General features: G+C 36.6%; 1 long non-coding RNA gene across 1 annotated transcript; it reads right to left on the reverse strand.

Annotated features, from left to right (window-relative positions):
- Positions 1–214: 214 nt before the first annotated feature.
- On the reverse strand, positions 215–16,582 carry LOC145266941 (uncharacterized). The gene is made up of 2 exons (XR_013864799.1): positions 16,230–16,582; positions 215–2,430 (listed from the first exon to the last, which is right to left on the reverse strand). It is a non-coding gene; the product is annotated as an uncharacterized LOC145266941 (long non-coding RNA).
- Positions 16,583–17,263: the final 681 nt, after the last annotated feature.

Below are 17,263 nucleotides of genomic sequence, written 5' to 3' on the forward strand. Positions count from 1 at the left end.
AAATAACCTTTATAAACATTAACGCTTGTATTACTTGTGAAAAGTTTGAGAACGAAATGGAATTCCTTTCACTTTTTTTTTTAGTAATTTTTTAAAACCGAAATTAAAAGTGTAAAAGATGTTTCATCATTTTTATATATAAAATAAAGTAGTTCCTGGAACGCCCAAAAATTCTGTATAGCAGTTTCAAGAATAATAAAAACAAACAAATGAAATCATTTCAGCTTATTCGTAAGCGTTTTATTTTCTCGGTATTTTAAAAAAAATAAAGCAACACATTTTTTGTCTCCGCTAAATTATTTTGCGTTTTGTTTTCTCGGTATTAAAAAGAAACCCAAAAAACAACACATTTTTGTCTCCGCCAAATTATTTTTTTCACGCTAGAAACTTATTGAGATTACCAAATAATTTTATTTAGTAAAGAGTTTGTTTTGTTTTTTTAGTTATTTTTGTCAAACGAAAATAAAAATGTAAAAATATTTCATCACTTTTATAAATAAAAAAAGTAGTTCCAGAATAGTCAAAGATTATGTTTCACGGTTTTCAGGGGAAATAACTCGAAACCGGTTTTTTTTTTGTGTGTGTGTTTTTTTAAATCGATGTCGGCATTAATAATTAAAAATAAATTAGATTAAATATATTATTTATATAAATAAATTTTAAATAATAATTTTAAATAGAACACTTAAAACATATCTCTCAGTATAAAGAGTAACTAACGTAAAGCTATTTAGTAAAATCGATTTTCCTTAATGTAATATGCAAATGAGGTGGCCTCTCAATCGTATATTTTGAAAGAATCATACTATATATAAAAATAAATGAAATGATAAACTAATGGACCTTTCGTATATATAATTATCAAATTGTGAAGGAATACGAATATATATGTATATATTTCTTTCCGGTGGAATTAATTGAATTTCAACAAGGGTCGTTGATAGTACTCAATCATAAGAGAGCAAGTTATATATGTTTTTTTTATTTTTTATATAAATTTGCCATGAGTGGCGATGGGCAAAAATTAAAGTTCTTAGAGAACTTTAATTTTGGCCTATCGCCATTCATGGCGAATTTTATCTCATCAAAATTTTGAAAAGGTCTGGAAACTTTTTAGTTTTTGTATCTTAATTTTTCTTGCTGATACAACGAAACAGGACTGTATGTCGATGACTACAAATATATATATATATATATATATATATATATATATATATATATATATATATATATATATATATATATATATATACTCAAAACCTCTGACATTGATGTAGGAGAGACTAAAATCTTGCTGCTATGGTTTCAAATGATCTGAAATAACAGCAAGGGGAGACTTGATTCCAAATATTTCTCATTTGTTATATCTCCCCTCTTTGGGAAACAGGGCACGATTATGAATATCTCCAGTATCAAATAATCCTTAAACACTGTGAAATTTACTTTACGTATGAAAACCAAAGAGGGAGATGTAACATATGAGAAATATTTGGAATCAAGTCTCCCTTTGTTGTTATTAAAGATCATTGCCTATGTAGGATTTATCGCATATTTTTTATTTTGAATGTTTGTGTAGGGTTTATGAACGTTTAATATTATGTTACAAACTCCTCATCGTTGTTTGTTGCATTTTGTGACTCCTTGTGTTGTGTCTGGCATCAATTGAAATGAATGGCTCTCGTTTTGGTGAGGCTCCATGTTTTGACAAGCTTCTGGAATTGACCTTTATTACTGACCTGAAATGTAACACATATATCTAATCCGTTACCAAGGTCGCTGAGAAAATGGTAGGATGCTTCTACTGCTCCAGTAGATATCTCACTCCTGATGCAATTCTCTATCTATATAAAAGCCAAGTCCGTCCAAGGATGGAGTATTGTTTCCACATCTGGGCTAGAGCTGCTAAAAGTAGCTTATCCTGCCTTGACAGAGTTCAAAACAGACTTCGTAGCTTAGTGGTGGATCCCCTTTTCTTTTCCCTGCAACCTCTTTCTCACAGAAGAGACGTTGCGAGGCTTTCTCTGCTTTATCGTTATTTCCATGGCAGGTACTCGTCTGAGCTTCAATGTATGGTGCCCGACCCCCTCCGCCAAACTTTCACGAAAAACACTTGTCTAGCCAGAACCACTACCAATAGCTTCCCACACTCTTTATCTGTGCCAAAACCTAAATGTAGATTCCATGAACAAAGCTTCTTTCTTAGAACTGCACGCCTGTGGAATTCTCCTCCGTTGGCCTGCTTTCCAGCTGACTACAATCTGATTGTCTTCAAGTCCAATGTAAACAAGTTTTTGATGAACTTTCCCACTATGTAATCCAACTTACAAAAATTACACTACTTATGTTTACTACGCTATAATCACCTTGACTAATGTATACCCATTAACCCTTATCCTCGAGTGGCCTCCGGGTTTTGATAAGTGGTGATTCCTGTGTGAAAAAAAGAAAAAGAAAAAAATGCGTTTTAGGTTTTTGGGTTAGCGTTTGTTTTTTTTATTATTTCTGTTGTTTTAAGGAAGTTGTTTAGTTTGCTGTTTGACGAGGTGTTTCGTTATCTCTGTAAAAAGTTCTGGTTTGTTTGTGTTATATGTGGAGATTATGCTAGGATTTTTTCTTGCATGTTTTACCGCATGTTGTATTGTATGCTTTATTCCATGTTTAATCGTATGCTTTATTGTATGTATGTTTTATTGTATGTTTTTGTATGATTTATCGTATGTTTTATTATATGTTTTACTTATGTTTTGCCTTAGGTTTTATTGTATGAATTATCGTATACTTTACCGTACGTTTTATCGTGGGTTTTATGGGATTTTAGATTGTATGTTTTATCATATGTATTATTGTATGTTTTATGGTATGTTTATTCGTATGTTTTATTTTACGTTTATTCGTATGTTTTATTGTATGTTTCATCGTATGTTTTATTGTATGTTTTATCGTATGCTTTATTATATATCTTATTGTATGTTACATTTTGTTTTATTGTATTTTTATTTTATTGTACGTATGTTTTATTATATGTTTAGTGTATTTTTTGTTTGATTGTATGTTTTATTGCATTTTTGTATGTTTGATAAAACGTAACGTTTTATCGTATGTATTTTTTATGTTTGATAAAACGTAACATTTTATTGTATATTTTATTGTATGCTTTATCGTATGTTTTATTGTATTTTTATATGTTTTAATGTATGTTTTAATGTATGTTTTAATGTATGTTTCATCCTATGTCTTATTGTTTGTTTTATTGTATGTTTTATCGTATATTTTATTGCATGTTTTATCTTATGTTATATTGTATGTTTTATCGTATGTTTTATCGTATGTTTTACTGTACGTTTTATTGAATGTTTTATTGTGTTTTATCGCGTGTTTCATCGTATGTTTCATCGTATGTTTTATCTTATGATTTATCTTATGTTTCATCTTATGTTTCATCGTATGTTTCATCTTATGTTTTATTTGATGTTTAAAAATTGTTCCAATGCCGTTAAATACAAACAAGAGGAAAAAAATAAATAAAAAATAAATAAAAATCCAGGTCGGCATTTTTTTCTGTTTTAACAAAACTTTTTTATTAAAAGTCTCTTGCTGTAACCTGCCTATTTTAGCCTGGTCCAGTTCCTCCTACCTCCAAACTCATGCCGGCCACAACCGGCTTATTTCTCGCCTTCGCATTTACACGCCCATTTTCTTCGACGTCGTCCTTGTTCTCCCCCCCCCCGGGAGCAAGTGGTGTATTTTTCTCTTCTTTTTCTTCCTCCTTTTTCTCGCACACATTTCTTAATTTGCATATGCCCTTTTTGGGCTACTGCTGCTGCTGCTAATCTCTCCACAGGCAGCCATCTTTTGCTGCTTCTGATATTTTCCCACGCGTTCGTATGCATTATGGTACAGTGCGACAAATTCTGTATGACACACTGACTTATCTCACTTGACTTAAATTTCGCTATTTATTTAACAGAATTAAATTGTGGATTCTTTTTTTTTTTTTTTTTTTTTTTGCTAAAAATATATCTTCACATCTTCTACTGGATCATTTTTCGTGGTTTTTTAAATTCATACTAATTTCGACATGTAAATACGTAATAATGATTTCACCTGAAAATGTGTTGACTTAAAACAGTGATTCATAAACTTTTTCTTTGGTCCGCACCCTTCAAGAAATTTCCTTCAAACGTCGCCCCCCCCAACACACACACACACACACACACACACACACACACACACACACACACACACACACACACACACACACACACACGAGTAACATATGCCCGATATTCTATATTTTATCTAAACTTTTCTCGCTCCCACTAGAATATCGTTACGCACTTCCAGGGGCCGCAAACACTCCTAGTTGGACACTCATGGTTTAAAAGATCACCAAACTACACAAGCACCCATAACTAAGATCCACCCAGTCATCCGTGCATGGATGACGGTGCGTACGTATTTGGGATTTAGTCACCGCAACCCCCTCTCCCTTACATTCCCTCGACCCTTCTAATCATACTGAAACACAATAGATCCATTCACCCCTCCTCTCAGCAGGAGTCCTACTAATTATAATGACACCTCCTCCCCAACATTCCCCGAACCGTCCGTCCGAAGAAAACAAGTATCAAATACCTCCATAGGTCCCACCTGCTCAACCGAAGGTCAAGGTCTGCGCGTCTCCAGCGGAAATGAAAAGCTCACGTATATGACTGCAGCCCTCGTAAAGCAGGCCTGTCCAATAAATCTTTATCTGATGACGTCAGAGCTGTTGGTAATAAGTCATGCCTAATCGGATAAACAAGACGCTTCGAAAAGAACGGGTACACATTACATGGAAACATGTGAAAGTGATAATAATTATCTTTTTTTTATTTTTTACTTGGGAGTCACCATTTATCTAGGCCCAAAGGCTACTCGAGGATAAGGGTTAATGAATGTAAGGTGGTAGTCTAGTAATCGTTAATGGTGCAAATTGGGTAGAATTTGATTATTTAAGGAGACGGCTCAACAAGAACTTGTTTCCGTTGGAATTTAAGGCTACCATGTTGTATTCTACTGGGAACCAGATCAGTGGAACAGTGTACTCCAGGCAGATGGTTCTGGAGGAAAAAAGCTTTGTTTATGGAATATGCGTTTAGCTTTAAGCACATATAGCGAGTGGGGGAAATCGTACATGAGGGTGGTAATTTATCTCTTAAATCATTTAATCTTTCATCTGGCAATTGTCTGGTAAATAAAAATAGTGTACTGCTAGTTTTATTAATTTATCGGCATTGCTTGGTTTTGTAGGTAAATATATAAAAAGGTGATTATTCAAATTGGCACTTATGGTGGCGTTTAAAATTAAAGAAAATACAGGAATGTTTGTCTGATGTACGTACCAGTCACGGGACGAAGATGGAAAATTCCAAACAATCACGTAATTTGATCAAGTTTTTTTTTTTTTCATTCAAGAAAATCCAAATTTACTCTATTTCGGTGAGGACGAAAAAATAAAATTAGCGAATCGGTGGACAAAAGCAGATAACACTAACGCCCGTGGAAACTGTTAAAACAATCACTGGTTATCTCCCCTTATTATGTTCTCTGGAGAAATATGGTCTTGTCTATCATTTATCGGTAAAAAAAAAAAAAATGGCAAATTTGTTTTTCGTAAATATAAAAAAACCTACTCGATCAATTTTTGTGATTTTTGGAATATGAAATCTTCATTCCGTGACAAGTAAGTACAATATAAAAGTTTTTCTTCATTTTTGTTTATCGCTATAAGTGCTAATCTGAATAAGAACCTGTAAAAAAGAAATGTTTTCACGAATAAAATAACAAACGACTTTAAAATCCATGAGACAATGCGATGTTTATTTACTTTTCACGCTGGCAAAATGGTGGGTTACTTCTATCGATTCAGTAGATATCTCACTGCTGATGTAATTATCTATCTATATAAGAGCCAGGGACGTCCAAGGATGGAGTGCTGTCGCCACATCTGGACAGGAGCTGCTAGAAAGGACTTGTCCTGCCTTGATAGAGTTCAAAATAGACTTCGTAGCCTCGTAGGGGATGTCCTTTTCTCTTCCTTGCAACCTCTATCTCACAGAAGAGATGTTGCGAGTTTGTGTCTGCTTTATCGTTATTTTCATGGCACGTGCTCGACTGAGCTTCAATCTATGTTCTTCCCTCGCCAAACTTTCACAAGAAACACTCGTCTAGCTGAAAACACTATCGACAATTCTCCCCCACTCTTTATCTGTGCCTAAACCTAAACGTAGGTTCCATGAACAAAGCTTCTTTATTAGAAGTGCACGTCTATGGAACTGTCTTCCGTTTTCCTGCTTTCCAGCTGACTACAATCTGGTTGTCTTCAAGTCCAACGTAAACAAGTTCTTGATTTGCCGTTCCACTTAAGTTAACGAATTTACCGAATTTCCATGACTAACGATTACTATATTGTCCAATTGACTACTGTGCACTCTTAACCCTTATCCTCGAGTGGTCTATGGGCCTTGGGTGATGCCTATGTAAAAAAAAGAGAAACAACTTTTCTTTTAAAATAATTTCTTGTTTTTCTTTTTTTTTAAATTAATTTATATGAATAAAACAGTAGATATATGTTTGTGCGTGTGAAAATATTTAACCGATAAACTTTTAAACTACTAGTCACGTAACACTGAAATTAACAGGAAATAATAACCATACACCAAGGGTGGTTTATATAACGAGTAAAATATTTGTTTGGATGTATGGATAACGCGCACAGAAATATGTCGGCAAGTTGAAATGCAAAATGTTCATTTCAACTTGCCGACATATTCCTATTAGTTTTCCGCAAGCGCAAACTCGTTCATAGCTTGAAGTGGTTTAACTATAAATCTTTCCTATCTATCTGTCGAACGCTCAAACGGTAGGGAACACGGCTAGAGTGCTATATATTTTGGTTTCGATTCTAGGTGATGGCACCCAAGTCATTTTTTTTAATTTATTTTTTTATTTTTTAAATCAGTATTATAATCAGATACGATATAATACGAATAGAGAATTGTAGAGGACTGGTGGATGTATTATACATATCCCCCCAGTCGTGCAAAATAGGAAAAATGAATTGAATTGAGAAAGGAACGAACAACGCGTTTATTGAAATAAACGAACTAGAATTTATTTCATGAATAAATAAATGATAGAAAAGGGTACAGCACGTGTTTAGTTTGTCATGCGTCTCTCACTGTTAACTGGTGAGAAGGAAAGTCTATTGTTGTAGAGAGAGAGAGAGAGAGAGAGAGAGAGAGAGAGAGAGAAAGAGAGAGAGAGAGAGAGAGAGAGAAAGTCAATCCAGTTTGGCGCGCGTCTCTCACTGTTAGCTGGTGAGAGGGAAAGTCTATTGTTGGAGGGAGAGAGAGAGAGAGAGAGAGAGAGAGAGAGAGAGAGAGAGAGAGAGAAAGTCAATCCAGTTTGGCGCGCGTCTCTCACTGTTAGCTGGTGAGAGGGAAAGTCTATTGTTGGAGAGAGAGAGAGAGAGAGAGAGAGAGAGAGAGAGAGAGAGAGAGAGAGAGAAGTCAATTCAGGCCATGGAGAGAGAAAGTGTGTAAGGTGTACGTACTGTCTGTTAGCTCTTGCCCCACACATAGTAGCAGGGGACGTAAGGGAGCGGTTGGTCCGTTGACCGCTCAGCTCAGGAGCCGAATCGAAAAGAAAGAAACAGCTCAGGTCTCTTGCTTTTGTAGTTGTTTCCGGTGGTCTTTTGCGCATGTGTGGATTTCCTTTAAAGGGAAGTGACGTTGCACGTATGTTTGTGTGCACGTATGTGTATGACAAGAAAAATGGTTTGAGATGTGAGACTAGAACAGGCTTGCACAGAATTCATCAGATAATTTAATTAGGTGCAATATGATATTCAGTAGAGAATTTGCTCCGTAGTAATAAATATGAAATCTGTATAAATTAAGATATATTTAAGTGTATTCTCCGACCGGGCAAGACCAGGCGCTCTCCTGCAAGTACTGAACAAAGTTCAGTTACAGTATAAGTCGCGGTCCTTATTTTTCTGTTTTTAAAAAAGTTTTCTTATGTCTGTGTTTTAAAAGCTTTCATTCACTATCGGCCATGTGTTCGACAGATCTTGCTTGCTTACTACGTGCATGACGTCATTTTTCAGTGAACAGGCCTGTTTTACGTAGGTCGTTGCATGATGAAGGCGCAGTGGAGGAGGCGGAACGGGTGGGTCGTCGACGATGGCAAGCGACGCGACCAAGAAGAAAAGCCGGACGTGGGCATGTGAAGGGGTGTGGTGTGATCTATACAGGCATGTAAACAAGGTAGTCATGACGCTCACCTGTCCTGCGGCGAGTGCCAACGTGAGTTTCATAGAAGCAGGTGTCCGCTTTCACGCATGGCTGTATTCTCGCCTACGAAGGTCTGAAGCCGTACAAAATTTTGGGCGACTACTTAATAGATGAATGAACAGATTTCAAAATAATTAGACACGATCACGAAATTAAATTACAAAATGTCACCTTTTTGGGTCGGTAATGTTGCAATATAGTCAACAATGCAGAAATTTAATATATAAACGGCTACATGTCTGTCTGCTTAACTGTCTCCATGTTTTCAAACTCTATCTCATCCGAAACTAAAAGTCACAGAGCGGCGCTAGGGGGCCTCAAATGATTAGATTTTTTATGGACCGTTCATTTATAGATCTGTAATCGATTAATATTGTTTTTAAGGGGTCAAAAATGGGTCAAAAGTTGAAAAAAAAATCCTTAAACATTTTGTACATCCATTTTTTTTTTTTAAATTTTAAATCGGTTTACATGCGTGTCACGTTGGTACAGTGATAACATCACCAGCTTGAAATGTTTCAGTTTCGATTCGAGCTGGTGGCACCTAAGCAAATTTTTTAAAAACTTTATAATAATATATACGAAATCTGGACAAATTAAAATACCATATTTAAGCGTATTTTGCGCCAGGGCAAAGTCCCCCCCGTTCCCCGCTAGTTGACTATATATATATATATATATATATATATATATATATATATATATATATATATATATATATATATATAACGTTGTATGATAATTTGTTTGAAAAATTTTTTAATGGAGATACGAAAATAGGTAAATATATAAATCTTTAAAAAAAACTTTGAAATGATGCGATCTAGGTAAAATACTTTCGCTTGTTTTCTTTTCCTTATAAGGGAAATGGTTTCCATAATGTTTCATTGTTAAAGTGTTTTTATTCAACAAGTCTGATGAAAGGCGGTTCTTGTGAAAATTTTCAAGCGACATAATGTTTAAATTTGTCCGAATATCCTTGAAACAATTGTAACTAACGTTGAAATACACTATTTGTTGCTATCAATCCATTCTTTGATATCTTCGTTTTTGTTAAAACAATATATATATATATATATATATATATATATATATATATATATATATATATATATATATATATAGTCATCCACATACAGTACTGTTTCGCTTTTTCACAGCTCATAAGTGCGGCTAGACATTTCGCCTTTTCAGTCGCTCTCGTGTCTTCGGAGGAGAGGGTAGTTATACTTATGCTTTATCCGTTTAAAGGCTCCATTTTGCATTATTTTTTAAAAGATATATATAGAGAGAGAGGAAGAGGAGGAGGGGGAGGAGTGGTAAACTTGCAGGTAAGTACCTATTTACTATGCCTCCCCACGGGACAGAGTTAGACACCAGGGTCGTTTTTTAACGTGGAGAAAAGGTACAAAAATAAAAATTGTCTCAGTCGTGAAGGATTTCTCTTCCACCGAAAGAGAACAGGAAATGGAAGTGCAGCATCTGAAGAACAGATGGTATTTATTTGCTCCCCCACCGAGCAAATTAGGCACAAGGCCAATTTTTAATGTGAGGAGTGAAGGGAGGGGGAAGGGAAAAAGGGGACCAGCTCCCGAGAGGTGGGAAATGGGAGCTGGTTAAAGGTCAGGCATATGGGGTTGCCCCCACATCTGGTCTTTGCTAGTCATAGCTAGTCATAGCTTGCAGCATCTGAAGAACAGATGGTATTTATTTGCTCCCCCACCGAGCAAATTAGGCACAAGGCTAATTTTTAATGTGAGGAGTGAAGGGAGGGGGAAGGGAAAAAGGGGACCAGCTCCCGAGAGGTGGGAAATGGGAGCTGGTTAAAGGTCAGGCATGTGGGGTTGCCCCCACATCTGGTCTTTGCTAGTCATAGCTAGTCATAGCTTGCAGCATCTGTCGGAACAGATGGTATTTATTTGCTCCCCCTCGAGCAAATTAGGCACAAGGCCGTTTTTAATGTGAGGTAAAAACCAGCTCCCTTAAAAGTAGGCAAAAAGGGGGCACTCTGGTTACCAAAAATAATAATTGTCCCAGTATAGAGGGTTTCCCCTCCATTGACTGGTACAAATTATCTTAAGTGCAGCATTTGTCGGAACAGATGGTATTTATTTGCTCCCCCACCGAGCAAATTAGGCACAAGGCCAATTTTTAATGTGAGGAGTGAAGGGAGGGGGAAGGGAAAAAGGGGACCAGCTCCCGAGAGGTGGGAAATGGGAGCTGGTTAATGGTCAGGCATGTGGGGTTGCCCCCACATCTGGTCTTTGCTAGTCATAGCTAGTCATAGCTTGCAGTATCTGCCGGAACAGATGGTATTTATTTGCTCCCCCACTGAGCAAATTAGGCACAAGGCCGTTTTTAATGTGAGGTAAAAACCAGCTCCCCAAAAAGGGGGCACTCTGGTTACCAAAAATAATAATTGTCCCAGTATAGAGGGTTTCCCCTCCATTGACTGTTACAAATTATCTTAAGTGCAGTATCTGCCGGAACAGATACTACACTTTGATCTTGACCAAAAGGCCAAGTGATGTTATATAAACGGAGAGCACACGCACACACACATACATATGTGTGTGTGTGTGCGTGTGTGTGTGTGTGTGTGTGTGTGTGTGTGTGTGTGTGTGTGTGTGTGTGTGTGTGTGTGTGTGTGCTCTCCGCTTATCTCGGCATTGTTTCCAGTTATCCTGAACCTCAATTTGCAAAGTGTATTTGACAACGCCGACTTGTGGATGTGTGGTTGGAGATTATGCAACTCTTACCACAAAAATTCCGAGTGCAGGCACACTTACAGTGGGTATCGATAATCTGTCAAGACTGAAGGATGCTACTATATATATATATATATATATATATATATATATATATATATATATATATATATATATATATAATGAATGAATGAGAAAACTCTATATTCCAAAGTTCATGATGTTGATCATCTTACAATTTATTTATCTGGAATATGAAGTTTGGAATGTAGACTTTTGTCATTTATTCATTATATTGCTCTGTAATTACATTGAGCTTCTTAAATAAGGATTGGTATACATTATAAGGGAATATATATATATATATATATATATATATATATATATATATATATATATATATATATAATGACAAAAACTTTATATTTCAAATTCCAAGATGTTTTTCATCTTATCGTTTATGTCTTTCAGCGTGTTAAAATGTTTAATTCTTGACAGCACCTGTTTCGTAGCGCAGAACCATTCATATAATTAATAAGTCAACATTTTAATTTTTTTCTTCGGACAAATAGGAACTCAACAACTTTTAAAAGATAAAAATAAAAGGAATATGGACATGATTATATAAATCCGAAAACATCAAAGAGTAGCTGCAATTGTATTTTAATCGATAATCGAAAAATCGAATTCTGTTGTATTCTTTCTTTTAACGATTATATATACGTGTATGTTTAGTGTGTGTGTTTGGCGCGCGCGTGTGTTCCGAGTTGTACGTGTATATGATAGCTGATAGGAATACTGTTTATACCTGGCACAGTCTAAGTATGGAGAATGAAATTACAAATGAATAACACCAAACATTAACTTATGAACTGTTTTAAAAATCATTATGCAAATTAAACATACATGTAGATTGTAGCGCGTTTGGTTCTTTGGTCTTTATTTCAAAAGACTATGTATTCTATACCAGTCGAGAATACGTCCTCGACAATCTGCTTAACTTTTTTTTTCTGACCCTGCTCTGTCGGGCTGATGTATGACCCTGCTCAGTTTCAGGAGGTCCACTGTTCCAGGCGTTTTCGTTTCTCTTTGAGAAAGGGGTTAGTTTTGTTAATCGCCTAAAGCACCCCGACGGGGGAAGACCGACGGAACTGCTCAAGCATTTTTTATAGGCCAGAGTGCGTTGGCTTTTCAAATTATACCTGGCTTTGTGTCTAACTTCTCCTGGAGAGGAGGAAAAAAAAACTTTTAATTCAATTTTCACCCCAAACAAGGCACAGTGCCACTTTGAAGTAGAGTGCTATTATCGGGAAGATAAGTTGCAGGAATATTATGAAGGGAGTTGAGTAGCAAGATGTCCGTTCACATTACATTTCAACTTCTGCATGTCAGTACAGTTGGGAAAGCAGAATCCCGGAAGGTAGTTCCAAGGTCTAGCAGTTCTGGGGAAAAAACTATTGAAGTAGAAGGCTTTCTTACACCCAGAGACCTCTGTGTTATGGTGGGATTTAGCTGCTTGTCGGGTTTGTCGGGGGTATTTATCTGTGCCTAAACCTAAATGTAGATTCCATGAACAAAGCTTCTTTCTTAGAATTGCACGCCTGTGGAACTCTTTTCCGATTGCCTGCTTTCCAGCTGACTACTATCTTCAAGTCTAATGTAAACAAGTTCTTGATGAACCGCCCCCCCCCCAAGTAATCCAATTTACAAAATTCCTACTACTTACGTTTACTACGCTAAAATCATATTGACATTAACCCTTATCCTCGAGTGGCATCCGGGCTTTGATAAGTGGTGATTCCTGTGTAAAAAAAAAAAAAAAAAAATTACGTCGAGAAGTGCTTGTAGTTCGTCAGAGCATTCACCATTAAAATACTTGTAGAACAATGAAAAAAAAATTGTGTAGAAGAGGAAGAGGAGGAGGGGGGAGTGGTAAACTTGCAGGTAAGTAAAATGATGTTATATAGAGGCAGTTGCTTTTCGCTAATAAGTTATATCAAGAGTTTTGAATTAAGAGCTTTCATGCAGAAGTGCAGGGTGTGGGTCTGATAAGAAAGGGTGGGGGTCTTTGTAAGGAGATTATGTAGAGAGCTATGGCAATGCTGAGCGGCCTCAAGGGTCGGTGTTTTTTTTTTGTTTTTTTTTTGTTTTGTTTTTTTAAGAGGTCGTGTAGTGGAGGGAGGGGGCTGCGTCGCGATACCATTGAAAAAAAATCATCTGCTTTTTCCGTGGACGAGGAAAGGTTAGACGCAGGGTAAATTTAAAGAGGTAAGTCCATCTACCACCACCCCATTCTACAAGGGACTAATCTGACGCAGCTTAAAAATAACCTGGTTGGCATCTCCCCACAAACTGTGGGCATTTTCTGCTTAAGAAGGCAGTAGTAACCCGTCTCCACCTCGAAAACAGGAAGTAATGCCTGGGAGGACCGTTTACACACTACGCACAATTGTTCAACTTCCTCTTCAAAATAAATTGTTATTGATTAATTTCGCAATCGTGTTTCCTTTGAGATAATTTATGTCGCTAGTAGTAATTATTAAATGAATAAATAAAAGATAAAAAAAAAAAAGACAAATTATCGCGTAATATCCACTTCCATTTTTTTTCCTAACAATTGTTTTTGAAGCTAAACGCTGAAGTTCAACGAGTACAGTGCGTGTGTGTCTTTTTTTTGTTTTTTCTCTTTTTTCTTCTTTCTTTATCCGATTTCGAAAATTTTCAACAGAAATTTCTTGAGTTTTTTGGGGGGTCGGGGGGGATTATTTACAATCTTAGTCACGTGATACTCCTTCTCCGCCGCGTACGTACGTACAATTGCTGAATTTATTCTATCTTCGTCAGTCAATGTCTGTTCGTGTCTGCCTGTTTGTTTGTCTGTACGTCCATCATATATCTTCTCTCTTTCTCTTATATCAAAGGAAATGAGCGCACGCGCGTGTGTATGTGTGTGTGTGTGTGTGTGTGTGTGTGTGTGTGTGTGTGTGTGTGTGTGTGTGTGTGTGTGTGTGTGTGTGTGAGAGAGAGAGAGAGAGAGAGAGTTCTCTATGGACTCAAAAACAGCTTGGCCGATTTTTATGAAATTTCACACAAATGTACTTTATGTATCTGGCAGCGTTCTTGGATAGTTTTTGTGCCGGAATGTTTTCGATAAGTATCGATAATCGGAAAAAAAAAATCCGATGAAAGAAGGAACAGGCGATTTTGACAAAAGTTAACTCCATACGCAGTCTACTATCACAAGTGCAGTTGAGAAGTCTTATTACCACACAAGCAGAAAGGCTCGGTATATAAAATCAACAGTAGGCTCTTTTATATTACAGGGACGCGTTCGAAATGAATGTTTCTATTTAGAGCACAACTGAACCATAATACTTGACCTTTTCATTTTAAGCTTCAATTCAAACCCTTACAAACAATAATTTTATAAAACCAACCACAAGTTCTTTACAATGCAATGAAGACTACAATGTATTGTGATCTGTCACTGCAGGGAAGCAGTTCCCCACGATGGGTCCCCAACTAGAGCAGGTAATCAATTGATTTGCTTGAAAAAAAAAAATGGTCGATTTAACTGATTTCGATGACAATAAAAATATGGGAGTGCGAAATATTTGTTGATCATCATTCAATCCTGGACAGTTTCAGGTGTCCCTGCTAGTCAGTCTGTAAGTCACTATCTATTCATATCTGTGTCTTTGTTCTCTCTGTAAGTCATTCTCTGTTCGCATCTGCAGGGTGTCCTACTTCACCCGGTCATTTAATTCTAAGGAGAAACTGGATTGTAATTGTGACATAGCTCTGGATGCAAATGCACTCAAAATGACGTCGCCGGTAAAGAAAAAAAAAAGAAAAGGATAATGATCACGTTAGAGACGTGGAGCACGTTCGAGATCACGTTAGAGGCGCGGGTGACGTTCAAGAGAACAATCGAGATCACGTGGTGACGTCGTGGCCGTAACAATGGAGAAATAAATGCCATTGTTAGAAAGAAAACGCGAGTGGAAGTCTTTTTGTCAATTCTTTGTCTGCTTTGCGACTGAGTGACTGAGGGTACAACGTGTTGGTTCTCGGACAATGTTACACTGGGACATTCACAATCATAAAACGGAATTCAACACTATAATAGTAAAAGAAAAATAAGATAATATTGATTAAATTTTCAAATAGAAACTGGAAATCATTAGTTGTTTAACATGCAATGGTTTCAGAGATTTAAAACAGTACAGTACAACAAAGAAAGTGGGTTGAAGTTTCTTCTTCTTCTTTGTCTACTTTGCGACTGAGACTACAACGTATTGGTTTCCGGACAATGTTACATAATAAAAATAAAAATTGAAAAATAACGTTGCAATTAAAGTTTTATGGCTTTCTTCTCACTACAGGAATATCACACACGAGAGTTGTTTGGGTTTTTAAAATGTTGAGGAGTGTGTTCCTGTCTGCTTGTGACGCCATAACAAATAGTACAATTTGTCAGCAAAGGATTGTCAAGTGATTTTTCATCCCTGACGACGCGACTGACAAACAATCGAGAAGCACTTAATCGCCCCACCCTTCCACGCCACCCTAAAAAAGTCAACCGAACAGACAAGTGCGAGTTCCACAACATCCTGCTTTCAGAATGTTGGCACAGCTCTTCACAAAATCCAGGATTATTTGCTAAGGTTTGTCGGGAATCCGGGAGTGTCAAATTACGGACATTGTACTCTCCTGAATATCCTTCCTCGTGGATCAAGACGAACGGAGATGGGGAACAAAACAAAACAAAAATGCATATTTTTGCAATGTGCCCATTCACTCTGTTTATTTAATGGTGAAGATAAGGTTTGTTTAGCAAGCTAGCGAGCTATAGATTATCTGGAAATGTCTTCGCAACCATCAATTTCTTTCGCTCTGATAGGTTTAGAAAAGTAATCGTTGATAGAAAGAAGTCCGAAGCACATACTGTTGTATATTGGTTTCTATTGGAGGAGATGATATATTAAAACGTGTCATGTGTTATCTAGTGGATGTAAGATATTGTTCTTTTAACAGACAGATAATAAATGTATAAATCGTATGTATGTTGTTTAGCCAGAGGACATGATATTGACGTGTAAACCGAGTCATGTTGTATGAGACTTATTACATGGGATATTTTTACAGTTCATATATAAGAAGAATAATATATGCTTCATACCTTTTTTCTTGAAGAGATCTGTATCTTCCCGCTGCTCCGTGACGAACCATGAAGCCAATTGAGACATCTGTTCTTCTTTGTGAAAACCATAAAACAACTCTTTAAGTTGTCTCAATTGGTTTTCACAGGATCTGCAGTTAGTCTACATTTTCTGTTCATACAGCCCACTCCTAGCTGTCTGTCCACCCTTGTCCAGACGTCTGTCTGCTCTGGTGGTCAATCCTCAACTCTCTGAATCTCTCCAAAACTAACTACATCACGTGTTCTCTTACGTCACCTAATTACGTGTCTCATACCAATCTAATCCACCTAGTTATTTGTTTATTCAAAACCCCAAAATAATGTTTACATATATTTTCACATTCTTTTTGCGATTCACACGTCAATCATTTCTTTCGCCATTTAATTGTTTATTCTTCTAATCATAATAACTGATCCAGCGACCATCCGTCGCTCGAATCAATTAACAAGAATACAATAACAATAATAATGTTTTGATCATTGCTCCCGCTTGCCACAGTTAACAGATACTATGCTATGATCACCGCCTAAAGGGTCATAACATTACAATATTATCAATGACGACGTTTTCGATCTTTTAAACTCTTGTCCGCAAAGACCCATGGCTCAGTAGTTAAAGTATGTGGTAAAATTCAGCTGCAAGTTACACTATTTTGGAGGATGAAGGTTCAATTCTCAGTGAAGGCAGAACTCAAAATACACTTGTGAATTACTTAGGACTTCTATCCAGTCATAGCTGACAGAATGAGAACATACTACCCTTGCTGATTAAATAAAAAATTCTGTTCATGATTCCATGCAGATTCCTAAGTTCAACAGAAAATAAAAGTGAAATTGTGTGTAGGGTGGGGTACATTTCCCTACCAAACTACTCTGTCAATTTTCAGTCTACATACTCGAGATTTGACATAAGGGATATTGAGATTTGAGAAAATCTTTTTTACCGGTTTCCCCCAAAAATTTGGCTGTGAAGGGAGTCAAATTTAACGATTTTACCTTTGAAAAATCTACCA

The sequence above is a fragment of the Euprymna scolopes genome, chromosome 42 (genome assembly GCF_053919585.1).
Source record: "Euprymna scolopes isolate OS-2025 chromosome 42, ASM5391958v1, whole genome shotgun sequence".
NCBI classification, from domain to species: Eukaryota; Metazoa; Mollusca; class Cephalopoda; order Sepiida; family Sepiolidae; genus Euprymna; species Euprymna scolopes.